The 10,837-nt window shown below is 31.2% G+C and overlaps 1 long non-coding RNA gene across 1 annotated transcript; it reads left to right on the top strand.

The window, feature by feature from the left end:
• The first annotated feature begins 1,270 nt into the window (after window positions 1-1,270).
• LOC143047379 (uncharacterized) lies at window positions 1,271-10,157 on the top strand. The gene is made up of 4 exons (XR_012969534.1): window positions 1,271-1,540; window positions 2,141-2,358; window positions 5,688-5,784; window positions 7,239-10,157. It is a non-coding gene; the product is annotated as an uncharacterized LOC143047379 (long non-coding RNA).
• The last annotated feature ends 680 nt before the right edge of the window (window positions 10,158-10,837 follow it).

Raw genomic sequence — 10,837 nt, 5'->3', positions numbered from 1 at the left:
TTACCTGTGTACGTTATATTATGTGGCGGATTATCTTGTTAAATGCCTAAGGGCGCTGTGGGGACAAACATAAATTCAGAATATTTAATTGATATATAATCATTTTGATATTAATTAGCATGATTAGATGAAAGTACAGCACAGACAGGACCCAAACCACAGTTTGGTGCAAAAATGTTGATTGACATATTCAATCTTTCATTGAAATACATGTACGGTGTGTATAGAATTAGGAAAATGTCATCTTCATATTTTTCGATTAATCTATAATGTTATGTATATAATATTTTATTTGTATTTTACTATATTCTTCAATTTTATGTATTTTACCAATTTGTAATGAAAAGTAATATACAGTAATAGAGGCATTACATTGATTTTTAACTAAAGTAATCATAACATTACATGTAATTGTAATGCAGAAAATGTGCTCTACTAATTACTTTACATTACATAAAAAAATATAATATTACAATGCATTACAATTACAAATTACCATTACCCCAGGCCTGGTTATGGTAGTCTTTCTGATATTGTTTTACATCTAACCTGGCTGGTTTTATTAACTTTGTCATTACGTTGTGTCATAGGTTAAAACATGCATAGTATTCCAAAAAAAAATATGATCTTTATTTGAATTTGTATGTTAAGAATAAAAATAATAGTGCAAACTGAATCAAGTTTAATATTTTGGCTCTAGTGTATTTAACTATATTCACATTCTTCATTTAGTGTCATTCCTTTGGAATCAGAATCCATAATTTGTTAGAGAAAAAATGAAAGCAATATAAATACAATGTATGTCTGACAATGAACATGATGATTACTTAATACATAGTAATGATCGTACATTTCAGTTTAGTACCCAAATACCTGGAACTTATATTTGGTTCATGCGTATACAAATGAACTGTTGAGATGCAAAACGAGATACGAAAACAGAGGCAGTTTTAAAAGGAGTGTACAGAAAACATGTTACGACATATGGGTTCCTCTTGTTAACTATTTCAAATGTCAATAAAAATTTGAACTTTATTTACAAGTTTAATGCAAGTGTCTCTACCTACATCTTATTCTAAACTCATTTATCATATGAGAATTTGCAAATAAAACACGAATTGCATTCAGGATTTTATTGTATAGACTGGTCTTTGTGTTTTCGAATTCGTTGTTGTAGTTGTGCCAATATAGTGTCTATTTTCCATTGACTTCTGTTTTTTTTAATTCTTTTTTTGATATAATATTGCTCTTTCTTTTATATTTCAGAAACAGATTTGTATTTGAATAATGGAAAGCAAAAACAAAAAAGACGAGGGTGAGAACGACCTGATTCCCATATCACCAGAAGAAGAAAACCATGCAAGGCTGTATTTGTTGTTGTTTGGAATATCTGAACAGGCAGTGCGTGCTCTTTTTGATAGAGAGTTTGATCCATCCTGCCTACATGCCACTTTAATAAAAAACAGTTTCAAGTTGAATAAATTAAAAGAGGGCAGAATTATTAACCAATCACAATGGGGACTTCTATTTCCAAAGAATTGTAAGTAAAGATAATATTGTTTAAGTGTATGGCAATACAGCAAAAGTAGAAACGAATAAAAAAAAGAAAATAACAAAGGGTTATCGAATTACCAATTGAATTGAAGGTCTAGCAAGGGTTACATCAATTGACCATTTACATATTTTATAAGATTACTAATAGAGAGGCGGAAGATTCCAAAGGGAGATTTCAAATTTGCAAGTCTGAGACAAACTGAGATAGCCACCTAAAATGACGCAAAGACATGAAGCTATTTTCTTAAATATCCCCTTTTTGCTAAATTTTTTAGATGGACATTGCAAATAATGCTGTTTATTTACACAAACATAGCCGTGACTTAATCTTTATTGTTCGTCACCATATTAAATTATGTTTTTGTGTAGTTGTCAGTTGAAGAGAATGAATATTGAAATGCATAGTCTACTGAATTATAAAATAAAATATATGTCTAGGTAGTTTTTTTTAAATTTGATTGGTTTAGTTGATGATTTATTAAAGCCTTTCTTTTCTGAGAATCTCGTTAACTCTATAACATTAGAAAAGCTAGGCCGACAGTTTGATTTGTCACGTATATTTTGTATTGATTTTTATATTTTACAGGTAAGCCACAATCGTCAAAATTTGATATATCTTTAATGACTACCTTGCTTACAAAGTTTGCAAATTTAAGTCATTATGATAAGTTCCCATTGTTAACAGACCTTTCAATTTCGGCTGACCTTGAACGACTTCGATATTACAGGAACTACTTATCACATGAATCGCTGAAAGAGGGAGAAACGATAAATTTTACTGAAGCATGGGATGATATTAGTGGCGTATGTATAACATAGTTAGAAAGGATAATAGAAAAATAACCTCCATGACCTATAAGTATTTGTATTTTTTTCTGATCCTTATCTAACGCTCTTCCGTGTTATAGTATCAATTTTAAATTCTTGATTTATGTGATTTCAACTTAGTACACCCTTAAAAACAATGAAGTGATATAAGATTACTTGTAGCTCCAGATAATGCGTTTACATTCCAAATTTTTAAAGTAAAAATACACCATGATTTTTTAGTCTTAAATGAATAAAAGGTTTACCTCCACATGAATATCTCAAACAGTCTCAGAATAGCAAGACTGTGCTCAATACTAGATTATAAGTACACAATCTATGGACATGCCACAGAATCATGTATGTACAAATTCATTTCCCAACATGATGAGATGAATCAAAAAATAAAGATAGGAGCTTAGCAGAGAGAGAGATGGCGTAGAGCTCTGATCTATAGACAAAAAGTTTGGTCCTAATTGCATTTAATCATACCACATCTTATCATTTTTGTATTTAGGATGTACTTAGGTGCGGTTTTGGAATTTGTATCAGATATTCGGACTCCTTGTTTTTTCCCTACGATACAATGTACACGGTAAAATATTTTGCCCCATAACACCCATTTTTTCATATAAGACTTAATAGCTCATAAAAGATCATTTGCATAATGTTAGCAGATTTTTGATTTACCTTCTTATGATTTGAGACCCAAATAATACCAATGCAAATATAAGGTATAAGCCCGAGTCAGCCTTTTCCCGCCATATTTTAAAAATCAAATATCTCGAACGTTTCGTTTCATATTTCTATAAACTTTTTGCTGTTTTAACATTTCTTTAGTGGTGTGAGAAAAACATTTCTGATCACAGTAAAATATCTGTTTTCAGCCATCTATTGGTCGGATTTTAATGACGTTGACATTTCTTGATTTTGTTTAAATTTCGTAGTATGACATCCTGAAAAAGGCGATTATGTCTGATGACGTCACATATAAAGAACACAATTTAAAAAAAGGAGGATGGAAATCAGGAGAGAAACAGATTTAACCACTATGGCAAGTGTATTATGATATTTCGCCGCTCTCAACAGTTAAAATCTAATTATTTAAAAAGCTCGGAAAGCCTCGCGCTTTAAATAATAAAATTTAACTATCTCGAGTGGAGAAATATCGTAACACCCTTGTTACGGCGATGTAATCTATTTTGACCTCTCAATTAAAAAATAAAGTATCGATTATAATAAGTTTGAAATACTTTGCTAAAATGGTAATCTTTTGTAATGAGTGTATACCAACTAAAGGCATATGTTATGTTCTACCTCGCTTTGCTCGTCTGAACATATTTTTTTTCTTTTTCTATATAAAGAAACAAAAAAGACTAATATGGCAGGAGATACACACCAAATAGTTTTAATATAACATTTTTTCGAAATACATGTGTACCTTGCAATGTAATATTAAAGTCCATACATCATGCGTCATTATAAATCTCTATGATCATCTCAACTGTTCATACTAATATCTACAAAAAGAAAATACAAAGAATTAGGATTTATAGAAAGCATAATAATACAATCTAAATGTAATAAAGTTGTCGAACACGTTTGGTGTGTGGAATCTCGATGAAGTGAAAAAGGCTCGTAAAACAGTATATACAGTCCGAAAACCGAATTACTCAGTATTGCACAGTAGAAATAGTAAGAAATCTCAAAACGAAAAGAAATACAATTTTAGTCTATACCAATCACTATAATTATTAATTTAAACTACATAAAATTAAATATACATGTTGGAGATGTCGACCGATACTTATTATCTCTCATTTAATGCATCTGTTTGAATTGAACTATATCCATTTTAACGTTTTGAAAATAGCTTGAATTGCAATAGGAACTTATTCAATAGTGTTTCTGTGAAAATAAGAATTGGTGCCAAAAACTGCCGTATGCTCATAGAAGTGAAAACAGTACATGTTATAATATCAATGGTAAAAAGTAAAATCACAAAAATACTGAACTCAGATGAAAATTCAAAACGGAAAGTCTCTAATCAAATGGCAAAATCAAATGATAAGACACATCAAAAGAATGGACAACAAGTGTCATATTCCTGATTTGGAACAGATATTTTCAAATGTAAAAAATGCTGAATTGAACCTAGGTTTATATCGATTTAATTCTCACTTGTATGACAGTGGCACCCAATTCCATTATATTTACTGCGATGTGTGAACCTAACAAACATAACAGGTAAAATTGTCAAAATAAGGGTACAGCAGTCATCACCGTGTCAGAATCTCAATCAGAACAAAAACAAACAATTTTTTATCTAAGAAGCACAAAAAAGCATGTATCAAATTTAACAACTACGTTCATTGCTTACTTATTTTTGTATTTTAAACAAGCCTATGACGGATTGAAATATTTCATGTATTTGAAGTCCTGTGACTGATCAACTCTGGTGTAGAGTCGCGTGTTTGACGTCAGAATGAAAACGTCACACAGGTAGAGTTATAAAATAATTTTGTCGTTCAGAATATTAGCCATGTTAGTGCATATCGGCCATATTATCTTAACATTAACTGAAAATTCTAAACCTAACATTAATAAATCATGTAAAGCTATTTTTCAGATATTTTCTTGTTGTAAATTCAGTACTGTTCAAACATTTGACCTTAAACTAACCAATTGAAAGTTTTTTTCAGGCAATTCAATATGTTGCTGTGTTATAATGTTAAACAAAAACAAATTAATCAACACATATTACATGTCCTATGGCTATTTTCAGTTGTACAGGATCTGCTGGTGTCAGTCCAGCGGAACATACGACAAACGTGTCATTGCATGTGACATATTTAAATTAATAGTTAACGATAATTGTAAAATGTGGGATGATTACACACGAATCAACTATCCACTAGTGACCATATGAAGTGCATGAAAACAACATTTCAGTTAAACACAAGAACCATTTAGTCTATATGCCTTTTTTTCTTTGTTGGCATATTTTTTTTATAGGGATTTGAATTATAATACAATGTTGACCTTTACACTCCTATATTTAACATTTCTATCTACAGTGTTTGTTTGTTTTTTTAACAAATTATCGTCATTGTAATATCATTTTATACGACTGTCATACAAGTGAGATGTTCAACTAACTACAAAACCTGCTTCAATCAGAAACATGCTTTTACCAAGGTAGGAATATGACAGTTGTTATTCATTCGTTAGATGTTTTTGAGATTTTGATTTTGCCATTTGATTACGGACTCATCCGATACTTTCATTTTTGAGTTTTTGTTATTTGTTTATTGTAATTTTTACAGGCTGTTAGACGGTTAGGTGGTAAACAAATGCATGACGTCTGCACTTATTTGAAAACAAAAAGTTTAGACCGGTCTACAGTTCCTTGGAATATAAGAGGTAATGACTAGAAAGTTGAAACACTTATGTACAATCAAGCTTAAAGATTATACGAACAAATTAAACATTCAAGTAGATAGGCACATTACACTGTATAATGTCTAAGAAAACCCCGTGTAAGTAGTATTTTCACCCTTAATATACTATTAAAAATGTGATGCGAAATCTTGATTTAAGAAATAGTTCCTTTTTGTCAAGCCCTATGCTCCTTTTAAAATTGGTAGACATTACACACGTATTTGTCAATATCTTACACTGAGCGTTAAATATGATCAAATATACTGCCTATCAATGTTAAAATAAGCATAGAGCATGACATGAAGCAATTAATGCGATTCTAATAGGACAAGTATATTATATATTTATAGGTCGAAGCGTACGAAAATTCATAAAAAACTTTGGCTGTTCTCGTTTCCTCCCCGTGTACGTTACATTATCATATTTAATAAGTTTAAAAACTAAAAGCAGGGTAAGTATATGTTTTTTAATAAACAATATAAAAAGATGAAGAGCTATAATCCAAAAGTTCCAAAAAGTATTGGAACTTTTGGATTATAGCTCTTCATCTTTTTATATAAGCTTTGGATTTTACATATTTTGGCCACAAGCATCACTGAAAAGACATGTATTGACGAAATGTGCATCTGGTGCAGAAAAATTGGTACCATTAATTTTATTAAGGTAAATTGAGAATGGTGTATCCAGATGAAAATAACTTATGATAGTTTTGAATTACTTTGAAACAAAATTTCACGGGAAAAAAGTTTTGTTTTGAATTGATTAAGTGCATTTGATACGTACTCATACAGCGTAATGGTACAATATTATTCTTACTCTTCTTCATATTGACTAAAAAACCAGAATACTCTTCACGGGCGAAAATAATTGAAGTTAACGGAAAACCAAAAATGAAAAACCTTGAAAAAAGGGAGGGCTAAAAAATTGTCCTTTCCCTTATTCAAGTCCCCCAGAATTTTGATCACTTTCCTATAATTCTCTAGTGATAAAATCTTGCACAAAAATTCATCCTACAACAGTCTATATACTTCTAATCACATTATATATGCCCGCGATTTCGCGGGTGTGTTCTAGTAGTCCTTGAATTATATGTCATAACGTCGTTTGTCCAGACTTGTCGCATTGACAAGCATTCCATATATTCTTTTTCATGTAGAGGGGGCATTGTCAAGTTCTTGCAAGCGTACATAGGTGATGTTATTCAATCAGTTTGTTATCAGACAATTGTCTAAAAATCATTCGTGGCAAAGCAGTAAAAAAATACCAAAAAGTTGCATGACAAATCCATCCATAACTAACACATTATTTAGAGGTCCTTAATACATTTTAAAACAACTGATAAATTATCAATATTTATTATAAAAATATGATTTTACTCACCGTTGTATTAAGTAGAAATGAAATAATTTTTTTATATATTTGTTTCTGTTTTACAGTACAAATCAATTCGAAATTATCAGAATGGAGGATAAATGATAGTGATTTTGTTGAGACCAGAGCAGCAAAACATGTGTTAGAACGTCTTCACGAAAAGAGCTGTGTAACCATTACAGCTGCATCTGGTGTTGGTAAAACATCAATTCTACGACACGTTGCATTGGAAATGGAGAACAGGGGGTATGATATACTACTGGTTACCAGTCCACATGATATAGTTAAATTTCATAATCCAAATAAGAAAACTTTATTTGTAATCGATGATTTTTGTGGAACTTATACCATAAACCGGTCATACCTTGACAATTGGGAAATAGTCCTTGATCGAATAAAAGAACTCGTTCAAAATAAATTCACAAAAATCATTGTGGCATGTCGATTGCAAGTATATCAAGATGAAAAATTTGCGTCATTATCAATTTTCAGGACCTGTGTATGCAACCTTCAATCAGAAGATTTGTGTTTATTGCAAACAGAGAAACACACAATTGCAGAGTTATACCTCGAAACGAAAGCTTCAGCGATAATTCAGTACTGTAATTTATATCAGTGTTTCCCACTTCTCTGTAAGTTGTATAGCGATAGTACTGGACTCAATATTTCAGATTTCTTCAGAGATCCATTTTTAGTATATGAAGCAGAAATTGAGAAATTGCATCAAGTAGATTATAGGAAATATTGTGCTTTGGCTATGTGTGTCATGTTCAATAATACATTAAAGGAAGAATGGTTTACAGGTGAAATAGATAAAGAAAAAAGAAAAAGAATAAAAAACATGTGTGAAGAATGTAAACTTGAACGGGGTACATCTCGACTTCTTTTGCTGGATGAAATGAAAACACTTGAACATTCTTTCCTGAAGAAAGAAAAAGATATATATAAAACTATACATGATAAACTGTTTGACTTCCTGGTATATTATTTTGGAAAAAAGATGATTCAATGTTTGATAAGGAATGCAGACAGTGTAGTCATTATGCAGAGATTTCTATTGGATAAAACGGATGGAAAGACTGAGTTTATCACTTTTGTACCACATGAATACCACGAGAAGTATATTCAGAGAATGATCGAAGATTGGTCAAAAGGTAGAGTACAGTGTGTGTTTAGAAACATTAATATGAAGATACCCGAGTTCAGACAAAGATTCCTATGCCATATAAAAACCCTTGAAATTGCAACTCAAAGCCAATTAGCACTGATTTGTGACAATAATCACACAGATACTGTGCTTTTTCACTGTTGTGCATATGATACTGTTTCTTTAATTCAGTGGTGTATAGATCATGGCGTTGATGTCAATCAATATAACTGTAAAAAAGGGACTCCATTATTTGTATCAGCACGTGAAGGCCATATCGAGGTGGTGTTAGTATTACTACAAAACAAGGCAGACGTAAACAAGTGTTCAGATAAAGGAGCATCTCCTTTAATGGTTGCCTGTTTTCATAATAATATAGAAATAGTAAAGTTACTACTAGAGCACACTGCAGATATTAATATGCGTGAAGATAATGGGATGTCCCCTCTGTTTATTGCTTGTCAGAATAATCATATTGAAACTGTGAAAACATTACTGGATAACAAAGCAGATATTGATAAGTGTAACCTGAATGGGATTTCTCCTCTGGGTGTTGCGTGTCAGTTGAATCATATAGAGATAGTAAATCTGCTACTGCAAAACAAAGCAGACATTGACAATTGTGTCCTTAATGGAATGTCTCCTCTGTATTTAGCTTGTCAGTTAAATCATACAGCGATAGTAAAAAAATTATTAGACTACAAGGCAGACATTAATAAGTGTCAATATGATGGATCATCTCCTCTTTTTGTTGCTTGTTACTATAATCATGTAGAGACTGTAAAGGTTTTACTGAATCACAAGGCAGACATCAATAAATGTAGAGGGGATGGAGTATCGCCTTTGGTAATTGCCTGTCAGTTAAAACATATAGAGACAGTAAAGATTTTATTGGATGATAAGGCAGAAATACGTGTTAGAATTTGAACATACCCGTCGTTATGTATATCAAAAGTCGATACCATTTATAAACTTTTGAGAAAAGGGAACACGTCACCATAATCAAGTTTGGGGATTTTTTTAATATTGGGATTGCAAGGGAAACGACGGAATAGTCATGAAAGGAACATGTTGGCATAGTTACTATGATTTATAAAAACCCAAAGCAATAGACAATTAACGTATTTAAGAGTATCGTTTGTATTTCACCTGATGCGCATTCCAACAATTCTATATCTTTTAACATGTTTAAGTAAAGGAAAAAATCAAAACATTTGAAAATAATTCAAAAACATAGTGCCACGGATATAGCCGATTTTGGAAAACAAATGACACATGTATACCATTGGTTTTCCCGTTTGAATGGTTTTAAAATAGTAATTACGGGGCCCTTCATAGCTTGTTGTTCGGTGTGAGCCAAGGCTCCGTGTTGAAGGCCGTACATTGACCTATAATGGTTTACTTTTATAAATTGTTATTTGGATGGAGAGTTGTCTCATTGGCACTCACACCACATCTTCCTATATCTATTAAGAATGAATGAGAGAAATGTATTGATGTTTACAATTTAATAAAAGTAAATAACAAATATATATCCATTATGTTCAACTGATGGAAACGACATACTGGTTACTTTTCTAGACACGCCTTTGAAAAATTGAAAAATTGGCGAATGATAAATATGCAACAGACTGATTTATGTCATGAGACAGCCGACAAGCAACACAAAGACATCTAAAAATAAATTGAGTATTATGATCGAACACTTAGTAATGGAAACATACACTGTGGCAATGTTATTAGTATTTTTTTTTATGTAGGTGAATCAAGAAAAGCAATTCAGACACATTGAATGTATATATGTGTGTAACTCTATAAATGAGCAATAATAATTGATGTTGTTATGCGTGTAATGACATTGTGGTATCTCATTATTGAAGTGTTGAACATTTAGAATGCCAAATATGTTGGTATTGTATGTATTTATGTTTTAGCACCCATAACAAAATGTAATATAGTGAAATATATCTTTTTTTTTTGTTATTCTGATTTTCTGTCCTGTTAATAGATAGTTAATATTAATACAATGATAAACATAACATGAATACTCATAATTCGCATTTGGTGCAGTAAAAGTTCCATGAAAGTTGAACAGAAATATTAATTGTATGATCACATAAGTATGTTTTACATGAATATAATTTTGTGTCTGCAATAATGTGTAATATACATTGAGCATCAGTAGCTTATGTATATATATGTATTTAGTATTCTTACGAAAGTATACCTCGTCCTAATTTTTGGCTTTAGATGAATTCGACTATTAATTTAAGGTATATTTTATATATATAGCTCTTCAACGATTTCGGTACTTATACATCTTCGGATTTCAAATATTTGGCTTAGAGCGTTCTTGATGAAAATAAATCCAGAAAAGCGCTTCGGACGCAATAAAGTATTAAACGTGTTGGTTTAAATTTTTTGCCTATGTGTATACCTATAACGAACATTCTATTAAAGATTTCATATCAAAATGTCTAAATCAACCTAAAATGTTGCAGACCAGTTATAGCGAAC

Source organism: Mytilus galloprovincialis, chromosome 10 (genome assembly GCF_965363235.1).
Source record: "Mytilus galloprovincialis chromosome 10, xbMytGall1.hap1.1, whole genome shotgun sequence".
Lineage (NCBI taxonomy): Eukaryota > Metazoa > Mollusca > Bivalvia > Mytilida > Mytilidae > Mytilus > Mytilus galloprovincialis.
The sequence above is the reverse complement of the archived record's forward strand: the minus strand, read 5'-3'. Positions and strand labels throughout refer to the sequence as shown.